The following is a 12,054-nucleotide window of genomic DNA, read 5'->3' as shown; positions in this document are numbered from 1 at the left end:
TCTGCACATGAAGATGCAAACATAAAGTAGAGGTGGATTTAGAATTTAAACTCTGTCTCACGTGTGGAGTATGGCAGATACTGTGTTTTCCTCTAAAGGAGCTGTAAACCTTCTCACTGGTGATTATCAATAATAATTCTTTTGAAACTTTTTATTTTTATTTTATGCATATTCTTTCTGCAATAACATTCTGAAAAGGAACACTTTGTGGGTGTTCAGGGCCAAAATAATACATTCTAAGCAAGTCTTCTACCCACTTGCCATCAATCACTTCTTCCTTTGACCTCTTTTCCTCCCATCATTCCACCCTCATATATGTAATAATAGAGCCGGATCCTCACAAAACTGTGAATTCTCTGGCATAGTTGGTTCTGTTCTTAAAGCAGTGTCTTATAGTTATGTAGAAGTGGGCATAGAAAATGATTTACTGCGTGGAGACCTGGAAGTTAAGGATTACTGTTGCATTAAAAGACTCTAGGGGCCAGCTGGCTAGCTCAGTTGCTTAGAGTGTGGTGCCGATAACACCAAGGTCCAGGGTTTGATCCCTGTACTAGCTAACCTCCAAAAAAAGAAAAATAAATAAAATAAAAAAGAAAAGAAAAATTATAGTGAAAGACTGTCTCTAAACTCAAAGAGAACATGAGAAATGAAGTGATGATTTTGGTAACAACCTCTTGAAACAATTTTATCAGTCATCTCAAGCCAAAATATAATTGTTCATCTTTGATTTAAGTGTTTGCCATAATCCTTGACTTGGTTTACATATATAGAATGTGTAGGCCTCTTTTGTGGTGATATTATTTAATACCATATGCTATATATCTACTGGGTGATACAAAAATTAACAGGACTCTTCTTCCCCTCCTCTTGCTGATGGCCCTGGATCCTAAGAGATGAGTCAATTAGCTTCCAAGCAGAGAGGCAGCCCCTTCTATTGCTGGAATCTTTAGTGGTTAGAATATTGTTTTGTATATTAAGCCAAAAGTCTTTGCCTTGCAATATCCATTTACAATTCCTAGTTCTGTCTTCTGGAGCTTTCTCTACTATTAGAAAGTTCTACAGTTGATAAATGCAGTTCTTTCTCTTCCTTTTGGCCTCCTAATGATGGTGTGGTTGAGGGATCAGACTGGGCTGTCTCCTTTTCTGCCTTGGGGATGCCTGATAGTCTCATGGCTTTAAATACCATTGATATGCTGATAACTCGTTCGTTTATATCAACAGCCAAGTCCTTGCCATGAAATTCATACTTATATATCCTTCTGCCCACATGTCACTTCCACTTGGGTATTTAACAGGCATCTCAAAATTAACAAGCCCCAAACCTGCTGCTTCACAAGTCTTCGCCATCTCAGTAAATGTGAACTCCATTTCCATTTCTTAGCTGACCCCCCTCCCACTGTTCCCCCGCCTTGTCACTGCACTCCGACCAGTCAAGCTCCTTGCTGGACTTCAAGACACCCAGGCACGTTCCTGCCATGGCTGGTGTGCTTTGTCCACTCTGATATAATGATGATGTGGATTCTTGCAGGCTGTCTGAAACTTATTGCCTTGGAGAATTATGATCCAGTATTGACATCCAGCTCCTAAGTAAAGAATCTGTGTAAGTTCCTGAAATTGTTGATGTACCAATTAATGTATAATCTACTGACTTTTAGTCAGTAGCCGAGGCAGGAAGTTTACTGCCTGTTCTGCATGTAGACATTTTTAGCCTGTATGTTGTAACCTGTAGCCAATAATTGTAACTTTGATATTTTACCCACCAGTGAAAATGGGATAACTCCAGTATGAGGAGTCCCCTTCCCTTTTCCAAACTTTCCTATAAAATCTTTCCAGTCTGTAAAAGACTTGGAGCACCGCCCAACTCTGTTGGCTTGTGTTTCCCAGGTTGAATCTCAAGTGTGGCTTTCAATAAATCTTTATAAACCTTTATAAAATTATTTCTGCCTCGACAGCCTTGATTTTGGTCTGTGGGCCCTGGAATGTTCTTTCCCTAGGTAGCCACATGGCTTGCTCTCTCCCTTACCTCTTTCAAATCATTGCTCAGACATTCTATCCTCACGTGAAGGCTTCCCTGATCACCCTGTTTAAATTACAACCCAGGTTCCTTTCCCAACTTCATCTTACTTCATAAAAATGATCGCCATTTTCTATATAATTTACTTATTTATTTTATTATTTGTCTTCTCCCACTAAAATGTACTTTCCTAAGGTAAAGTTGTAGTTTTGTTTTCTTTTGTTCTTTACTGCTGTATCTTTAGCGCCTACAACAGAATCCAATGCATAGTAGAAACTCAATAACTATTTATTAAACAAAAAAGGGCTGAATCTATCTACACAACTAAAGTTCCATAGAACACACTTTTTTTTTAGGGTAGTACCAGACCAATACGAAGACAACAAGAGACTCATTCTTCTCCAAATTTCAAACTCCCAAGACAGCTTAAGATAAGCTCACACCCAATTTGCAGAGTTCCTGTCCTCTCCCAGACCAAGGACAAGAAGTATCAGTCCCCAGATCCACTTTTCCTTTTCCTGGCACTGCTCATCTGGCTCAGATACTGAAAACACCCCTAGGACAACTGGATGATGGTTTGGGGACACAGCCTATCGCAGGGAGAAAGAAAGGCTATGGTCAGGAAGGGGACATAGATCTGGGGCACGCTTTTACCCTGCTTTGCATCCTCTGCCTTTCTTCCTCTCCCCTGCCGTTTCCTACTGTCCACAAGTCCCACAGGAACCCCCGTGTGCACACACCAGCCAGTCAAAGAGAAAGTTACAGGCAGTGCCGCTGACATTTTACTATCCATTTAATTAATCTCAATTTTTTTTAAGTTCATTGTATAAAGGAAGTCACCACTGTCAGTATTTAATTAAATCTTGGATGAGATTATCCCTCAATTAGATTATCAGTATAATTTGATACTCTTATTATTTCACTTTAGCTGTTTATTCTTCTAGAAATGAATACAAACACTATGTCTCTTATGAACCTATACCGAAAGCTTCTATTTTAGATTATTAAATTTACTTCTTTCATTTCATTTAACATTTCCTACATTTTTCATATTAGTGTGTGTTCATGTTATAGGAAATGTTGCTTATTAACTTTCTCATTTTGTTGAGAGTTAAAAGGAAATCTCTTTCCAACAATAAACTGTTGAAAATTTTTCTTAAATTTTGGCACAGTGAACCTCATGGATTCTTTCTTTTTGTTTTTTTTCCAGTGGCTGGCCGGTTTGGGGATTCGAACCATTGACCTTGATGTTAGCACCATGCTCTCCCAAGCTAACCAGCCAGCTTATTTCCTTAAAAAGTAGCAATGTGGAAACTCTGTGGGATTATCACTGTAATCAAGAACTGGCGCTAACAATACTTGCTTTATGGTGCTGTGTAATCTTAGAAAAGTGTTCTGTCAACTGCATTTTAAGAAATATTTTAAATGATAATATTCATATGACATGTTTGAATGGTAGGTTCACCTGATATATTCCAATAAGCTCTTTAAGAAAATTTTCTTTCTTTTTTAAAAGATTCCCATATTCAGCATCCATATCCAAGAGTCTCTCTCTCTCTCTTTTTTTTTTTTTTCCGTGACCAGCTGGTAAGAGGATCCGAACCCTTGACCTTGGTATTACAATCTGCACCCTAACCAAATGAGCTAACCAGCCAACCCCAAGAAATTTTTTTTATTCAGAAGCTTTCAGTTTCTAAATTCTTGAAAATGGCATTCTAAGATGTATGTTTATGTAGATTATTCTGCTTTTTTAAATAAAGTACTTTTCAATTTACCCTTTCTAATCTGTTAAAATATTAAACCAAAATTTCTCTGACTGTAAAATTTTAGAAACCTATAGTTCAAACTGCTATTCAGACAAAACTTGATAAATCCTGTCACTGCACAGTGTCCTCTCTGACAAACTCATTGTCCTCCAGAAATAAATGCAATGTAATGAACCCCAGGTGCCCAGTATCACTGACAGATTAGACGCTAAAACTGCTTCAATAAACTTTTGCACATTTCCTGTTTCACTCAGTCAGATCATTGAGGAAACTTTGTCTTCCAATAGTAATCAAAACTAAGAAAGAAATCCTGTCTTTGTCCAATCATTTCCAATTTTGTAGGAAATAATTTTTCTGTGTAACTCTATACTTACCTAATTAAAAATGCCAACAAAGCTATTATTTGTAAAACCAACAGAGTCTATAAAAAGTCTGTACTTATTTTCTCGACCATTTTTCAGGGTTTACATTTTTAAAATCCACTCTCTATTCTCATATTTGGTAAATTTAAAAGCCTGGAAAACTGTTATAAAAACATAAACTTCAGAAACAATGTGGGTTGAATCTTAGAAGAAATAAAATATAAGTCCATTTCAAAATGAACTGTAGCAGAGATGATGTAATTTCAAAGACTTCAAACATAATTCCCTAAATATTAGGACTTACTATTGTTAGGACAAAATAGAAAAAGGAACTGATATATTTTTCATAGTAATAACAAAATGATGATGATGATGATGACAATACTGAGAATTATTATAATTGCTTTTATAATGCATAGCATTTATGGCATATTCTAGCTAACAGATACTGTGCTAAGAACTTTGCATTATCTTGTTTATGCCTTGTAAGAGCCCTATGAAACAAATATCGCTATCATTCCCATTGTAGAGTTGAAGAGACTGAGATGTGGAAGGTTTCACTAACATACTCAAGATGCAGCCTGGACTAGGGATCCAGACATCTGACTACCAAGCCTAATAGAGCATAAAAACACGAATAGTAGCAGCACCACAGCAACAGCAACAACAAATAGCAGCCTATGCCTATGCACAATAGGTAGACAGGCCCAAAATATGGCCAGCCCAGTCCTCTAGCCACCCTCCCACTCTTTGGTGAAGGCAAATTTGGAAGATACCTGACATGCCTTTAGTGTGCATGGGCAATATACATGTGATTTCAATATTGAGCATCAGGTTAGTGACATTCACCTTTATTAGCCCGTCACTATCCACTGATATTTTAAGAGCCTGAAAATAGCAAAACATTGTTATGTTCAGGAGCTTAGCACAAACGGACATTTTTATGTATTAATATTTCATCTGCGTTACACCAATAGGACTGTCTTAGAAAATAATGAGACCTTGGCAAATACCAAAATAAAATAAATTCTTAACAGCTTCTGGACTCTGAAAGTAGAATTTGAATAAACATACAAGTACAAATATGAATGTACATAGTTTAATTAACTGAACATATGAATAAATTAGGCATGGATGGGTTTGAAATATCCGCAGACTTCAAACCTTAAATATCTAGATGTTAACACATCTAGCAGTTAATATTGCTTAGTTGCATTGTAGCACATTTATCAGGAACCATGATATAATGGATTTTTTTCTTTTTTTTCGAGACCTACTTCTTTTCCCAACAACAAGATGTTGAGAATCTCTTCAACGCTGAAATCCTCATAGACTATTTTAAAACACTGGTCATTGATTTCATTTATCTGTACCTTTCTTTTTTTTCGAGACCTACTTCTTTTCCCAACAACAAGATGTTGAGAATCTCTTCAACGTTGAAATCCTCATAGACTATTTTAAAACACTGGTCATTGATTTCATTTATCTGTACGAGACCTACTTCTTTTCCCAACAACAAGATGTTGAGAATCTCTTCAACGCTGAAATCCTCATAGACTATTTTAAAACACTGGTCATTGGTTTCATTTATCTGTACCATAAATTTTTTTTTTTTCCTTTTTGTCTTTTTTCGTGTCCGGCAACGGATCGCAACCCTCAGTGTCGCGCCCGTACCGGACCGGGACCGGCAACGGGATCGCAACCCTTGGTGTTGTGCCTGCACCTCGCTCAGCCAGTGAGCGGAAACCGGTCTGTATGTGGGATCCGAACCCTCGACGGGAGCGCCGCCACGCTCCCAAGCGGCACACTGTAGCAGTGCGCCACCAGGCCGGCCCCTGTACCATAAATTTTAATTTACTGGCTTGGAGTTTGGTTTTAACTGGGCACATCTCCCAGGAAATAATGAGTATTTGCTTAAACAGGAAGTGTCTGTGATTTTTCTATTGCAATACACTTATAGGAGAACCTTCTGTTATTAATACCCTGGGGCAAAGGTTCTGTGAAAGAGACCTAATGGGTGGCTTTTCCTTTTTTTATTTCCTGAGAAATGACAGATGGTATAATATAAACACCTACTGTGTCAAAAAATGTCATTTGAAAAGCCTTCCATTAAAAGTAGAAACTAGATACAGTACACATAAGGATAATTGACCTTGGATGTAATCTCCCTTATAGCAAGCAGTGAAACAAGCTCACACCTCTTCTCTCTGTCAATTATATGGGTCTCAGACACCTTTTCAAGTTAAATGTAATGTCTCTGTACTATAAATATTTTAAAATTTTCTGTATATTATGGTGTTTTGACATTTTTAAAAACCTTTCTGGATGCAGAGAGACTGCCCCTCCTGGGGCTAGTTAATTCCTAAAGATAACAGAGCACCCAGCCAGGAGCATGTCTTTGACACATGAACTAACCAACCTAAGAGCCACACCTCCTCTCTCTGGTCTCCACAGCCCAGGAGGCAATACTCCTCTGCCTTAATTGTCCCAGGGCCTGGTGCCAGGAAACTAGGAACAACCCTTATAGCTTAGAGTCCATCAAAATCATTCGCACTAGTCAATCCTAAACTGCCCTGCTTTGCCTTTCCCAAGGAAACTCCAAACCTTCCCCTGGCTCCTGTCTTCTGCCTCCTGACCACCTTGGTGTTTTCCCCATGTGGCCCTGTCCAATGTGCCCTGATTCCTGTCTCTAGGACCTGTGAGAGTAATAAACTTTGTGTTTTCCCTGAGCCTCTCTGTTCTTGTGGCCATCTGACTGACCATATTATAAAGAATACAAAACAGACTCTGTGTAAAGTCAAACTTTCTACAGCATGACTGATTCCTACCAGTCTCACACGTGGGTCTCATTTCCAACTCTTTCTATAAACAGGCAGTTTCCTCTCCACCCACTCACTCTCGCAAGGACACACACCAAACTGATGATAGTACTTATATATGGTGAGGGGAGAAAGGGCTAGAATTGAGGGTGGTCTTCAAAGGGGGTTTTAGCATTACCTATAAACCACCCAATTTATTATGACAGAAAAACACAAATATTCATTATTATATTACAATTTTTGTTTAATTCAAAACCCTGGATCTTGCCTCTAGTCTAGGTCACCCACTTCCTGTGCTCTGGTGTTACTGTGACTTCAGTTTCTTCCTAACGCAGGTTTCCCAGGGTTCCCTATATTACTATACATAGTCATATCCTTAAAATCCTGCCCCCTTCTCTATTCCTACTCTGAGGTAATATTTCAGTGTAATTCTATTGAGTAAAGAGTGTGTATGAATAAATACATATTTATTTACATACAATTTGGATCTTGTTCTTGTATATAAATAAGTTGAACTTGTTTTTGACTTTCAAGCCTGTCCCAGACTATATAATAGTAATTCCAGGTGTATGTTTAGCACTTTAGAGTCTACAAAGCACTTTTATTTTCTCTTTCAATCCCCAAAACAGTCCTCTGAGGTAAGCCCCAGGCTTCCTTGCTGCTTCCACCTCTTTGTCTTGCAATATGACAAATTACTCCTTCCTGGTGAGCCACTACCACAACAGAATAGAAGGGTTATCTCGATCGCTTTCAAACACTCAATTCCCTCTTTCCCCTTTACACAGGCTGTAGGGAGATAAGGATATCTGTAGAAAAAAAATGAAGTAAAATAAACAAAATACGCATCCATTATAGGATGGCATTATTCATAAGAAGGGGCTGTTTATGGCAAGTTTATGCAAAGTTGACAAAGTGACAAACAGTCCCTGAACTTGCCAGATATTGCCAATTCTCCATGACTTTGAGTATGCCCTGTGCCCACTGACAAAGAACGCCACCTGTTCACTTGTTGAACTCTTACTACTCGTCCTTCAGTGTCCAGCTCAAATGCCCCTCCTTTGTAAGACCTCTCCAGCCAGGATTAATAGTTCTCTTCCCTCTGAATCCCTGAGCCTTTGGCTCAAATAAATGTAGAACTCATCACAACAAACCTTGATCTACTGTGTACATGCTTTTCTTCTTTCATAGCCTGTGAAATCCTTGAAGAGCAAGACCATATTGTGTTTCCCTTTGTAAACTCAGATCTTGACAAAGATTCTATTAGACATTCAATGTTTGTTTTATCAATGAAGGAATCATCCACTCACAGAATAACCATTCTGTAAAGCTATAAGAAAGAACTGCTCTCACCACTATTGTTAAGGGACGCCCAACCCCTACTGACCTTAACATATGCATTCTGCTTCTGTACAAGTCGCTTGCTAAAATAAATGGGGGAATAAACAGAGTAGCATGGCCAGCGCCATTTTAGGCGGCTCTGCCATTTTAGCCTGGAAAGTCCTGGGAAGCCAGGGTGGGGATGGGCTACAGGGCTACCCACAAAATTAGCTTATGTATCGCTGGCTTGCTTGCATTGGCTAGATTGTGTCAGGTGTGAAAAATTCCCGCCTAGCTAAAAATAAAAGCTGCGAGAGGTTTCAACTCGGGGCTGCGCTTCTCGATTGGCCTGCATAGCCCTGGCTGCCAGAAATAAACTTTTTTCCCTTTCCTATCACCCGGTTCTGTGGGCAGATTTCTTTTACCCGTCGGACGTTGGCCATAACACTATTATTACAGTCCTTGGAAGATGCTGTTATGGTTTACTCACAAAAGGGACCCCAGAGATCACTAGTGTATTCTCTTCCTGATTCCACTATTCCAGGGCTGCTCAGTTCTCAGGAAATTGTTCCAACTTACCCACCTCCTATGATTACTTAGTGTTTGGCATTAGATAATGATTATTAAATTGCCCATCAGCTTTCTTTTTGTGAGAAATCATTCATCATTCTTTTCTCAATGCTCTGTCAATTGGTCAGCAATTAGTGATGATACGTGAACAATCCTATTTGGTACATGGTATTAAATTCGAGGTTCTCCCTCCCCACCATAGTCTTGGACACCTGGAAGCATGAAAGAAATACAGGAGGGGAATGAACAAGGACATATGAATTAGAAGAAAGGGAAAGTGCACATAGCACCATTAGGAGGGAAGGGCCATCGACAGGTTGTCAGTGAACATAAGAAAAGTAAAAAATATAAAAACAGAAGAAACCAAGAGGATGCCTATAGCGAACAAGTATAGTGCATTTTTTTTTTTTTTTCTACGCACGGGAATCTTATTCATAAATCTGTAGTAGAAACGATGAGTTGTCTAATCCAACTTCCATTCTTAATGCTATGGTCTGAATGTTTGTGTTGCCCTCAAATTCCTATGTTGAAATCCTAACCTCCAATGTGATAGTTTTAGGCGGTAGACTTTGAGAAGTAATTAAGTCATGAGTGTCGAGCCCTCATGAATGAGATTAGTGCCCTTATGAAAGAGTCCCCAGAGAAACCCTCATCCCTTTCACCTGGTGAGGACACAGCTAGAAGGTACCATGTATAAACCAAAACTTGAGTCCTTATCACACACTGAAATTGTTGGTGCCTCGATCTTGGACTTTCCAGCCTCCAGACTGTGAGCAATAAATTTCTGTTGTTTATAAGTTACCCAGTCTAAGATATTTTGTTATAGCAAGCTGAATAGACTAAGACGCTTAGTAACAGAACCCTGAATTCATTTGGAGCAGCAATATGTCCAACCAAAGGAGACACTGCCAGTTTTCCTGCCAGTGTAGAGGCCGTGAGTTAGTAGGACCAAGGAGATATAAGTGGAAGTGACATGTGTGGCTTTCGAAAGTCTATTTAACTGTGAGAACATATTCCTTTTTTCCTTCCTGCTGTGTAGAATGCAGATGTAATGACTGGTTTCAAACAGCCACTTTGGACTGTAAGGAAGCATACTAAGGGGATAGCAGAGCAGCAAGACAGACAAAGCCTTGGTCCCTGACACTGAGATGCACTGTAACTGTGGAACCATAGCTGTGGAACCCACTAGGGCTCTAGACTTCTCACATGAGAGAAATCAACTTCTATCCTGTCCAAGCCACAGTTATTTTGAGTTTTCTGAACTTACTCCTAACTAATTAACTACTCTTGGCCTCAAGGAGCTTAAGATCCAGAACAAGAATACTTGGCACATGTAAAGATTTAATAGAAAGATAGGTACACCCATTTCCATACAATGACTGGATCTATGAAAAATTAAGTTGCAAGGAAACAATGTTTTAAATTCACCAGGGAAACTAACCCATTAAAAGCAAGATTATAAAATGCTTATGTGAGCACATAGAGAAAGGCATGGAAGGATGCATATAAGGCTGTTAATACTGATTACACGTATTTGGGCTTTTACTTCTTACAATGACCAAGTAATATGTTTGAGGTTTCAAAAATTAAAATGAGATATTTTTTTAAAAAGTAAAAATTAGTAAATAGTTTTATGAAAGAAAACTATATTGATTAATCTACACTGATTTTTTGAGGGGGGATTCTATGCATTTTTAAGGCCTTGGAATTCTCATTCCTGAGCCACCAACAACTAGATGTGCAATCTTGGGGAAGTCATTTAAACTTTCTGGACTGCAGTAATATAAGAATGTTAGTAAATAGACTTTGAAGTTTCTCCCAGCACTGAAGTTCTACAGATTTCATCATATATTTGCTTCAATGAATATTTTACTGCATTTCTCCAATCTGATTTCTTTGAATTCAAAAGTTGTTAAAATGAGTTAGTTATGTAATTCTTCTGTGTCTGTTTCTGAGACAGGGGTGACTGCAAATATAAATGCTATGGAAGAACAAGACAGATAACTTCTAAGACCACCCTTCTCCTATGTTTCCATGATGGCTTTTCCATATATTTGACAGAATATTTCTGAAAATGTTATAATTTTTTGGTTTGCGTGTTTGTAGATTGCGAGCCCCTGGGGTGGGGTTATAGCAGGAAATGCACCTCTCTGGTGCCATGTACTGACTGGCCTGACTTACAGGAGGTGGTTAATAATTTTTGATTTGCTGAAGAGATAAGTGAGAGAAAGCAGATTTGTGCAAAAAGATTCTAAGAGAAAAGGATGACTAATTGCTGTTGATTGATTGAATTATGTCCCCAAAGTTCATATATGAGAAGCTTAATTCCCACTGAAACTGTTGAGGGTAGGAAATACTATTATAGTAATTGAAAGGTGGGGCTTTGAAGAGGTGATTAGATTGTAGGACCATGCCCTAGTAAATGGATAAAAATTGGTGGTCATGGGTATGGTTCTGAGGGCTTTAAAAGGAGAGAGAATGAGGAACTATTGCTCTCTCTGCTCCACCATTTTCTGCCAAGTGAGATCCCTGGGTCACTGATGCTACCACCAAGGCCTTCACCAGCTGTGTTCGCTGGACTTTGGACTTCCGAGCCTCTGAAACTGTAAGCAAATTTCGTTTTCTTTCTAAATCATCTAGTTTCAGGTATTTTGTTATAAGCAGCAGAAACAGACAAATATACTAATTTTGTGAATAACAAATTGAAATCTTACCTTTTCATTGTAATCCAGATTAGGGTTTTGATTGATTCATGACATATTCATTAATCACAAAATTTTAGTAATTCTTGATAATTTTTGCAAGTTTTATTGGCTTTTAGGTTGTTGCCATATTAACTCAGCCATCAAAAAAAAAAAAAAAAAAGTACAGGTTTCATGCCAGTATGGATTAAAAGCTTTTGTTCTGTCTCTCCATTGTGACTTTGAGAGACAGGGGTGACTTGAGCTCTTTCCAGGAGACTGGGCAAGAGGAGGTGAGAATCTTAGCATAATTGTTAAGCATAGTCCATCTGCAGGGACAAGGGGAACTCTGTTATGGAAGCCCCACCTGAAGCCCTTGTTTTAGTGAGGCTAAGCCAGTACCATAAATGAGAATGAGAGACTATTCCATTCTCACTGGTGTCCTATATGCCATCTGAATTAATGACACACACTCTCCTCACATACCCTCCCAAGGAAAGGCCAATAAGGAAAGTGACAAAGAGC

General features: G+C 38.6%; 1 protein-coding gene across 1 annotated transcript in view; it reads right to left on the bottom strand.

Annotated features, from left to right (window-relative positions):
- The window catches only part of CAMK4 (calcium/calmodulin-dependent protein kinase IV), a 159,266-nt gene that overhangs the window by 24,246 nt on the left and 122,966 nt on the right, over nucleotides 1-12,054 (bottom strand). The gene's annotated exons all lie outside the window — the stretch shown is intronic.

Source organism: Galeopterus variegatus, unplaced genomic scaffold (assembly GCF_000696425.1).
Source record: "Galeopterus variegatus unplaced genomic scaffold, G_variegatus-3.0.2 Scaffold4571, whole genome shotgun sequence".
Taxonomy (NCBI): domain Eukaryota; kingdom Metazoa; phylum Chordata; class Mammalia; order Dermoptera; family Cynocephalidae; genus Galeopterus; species Galeopterus variegatus.
Note: the sequence above shows the minus strand (reverse complement) of the source record. Positions and strands in the feature narration are given on the sequence as shown.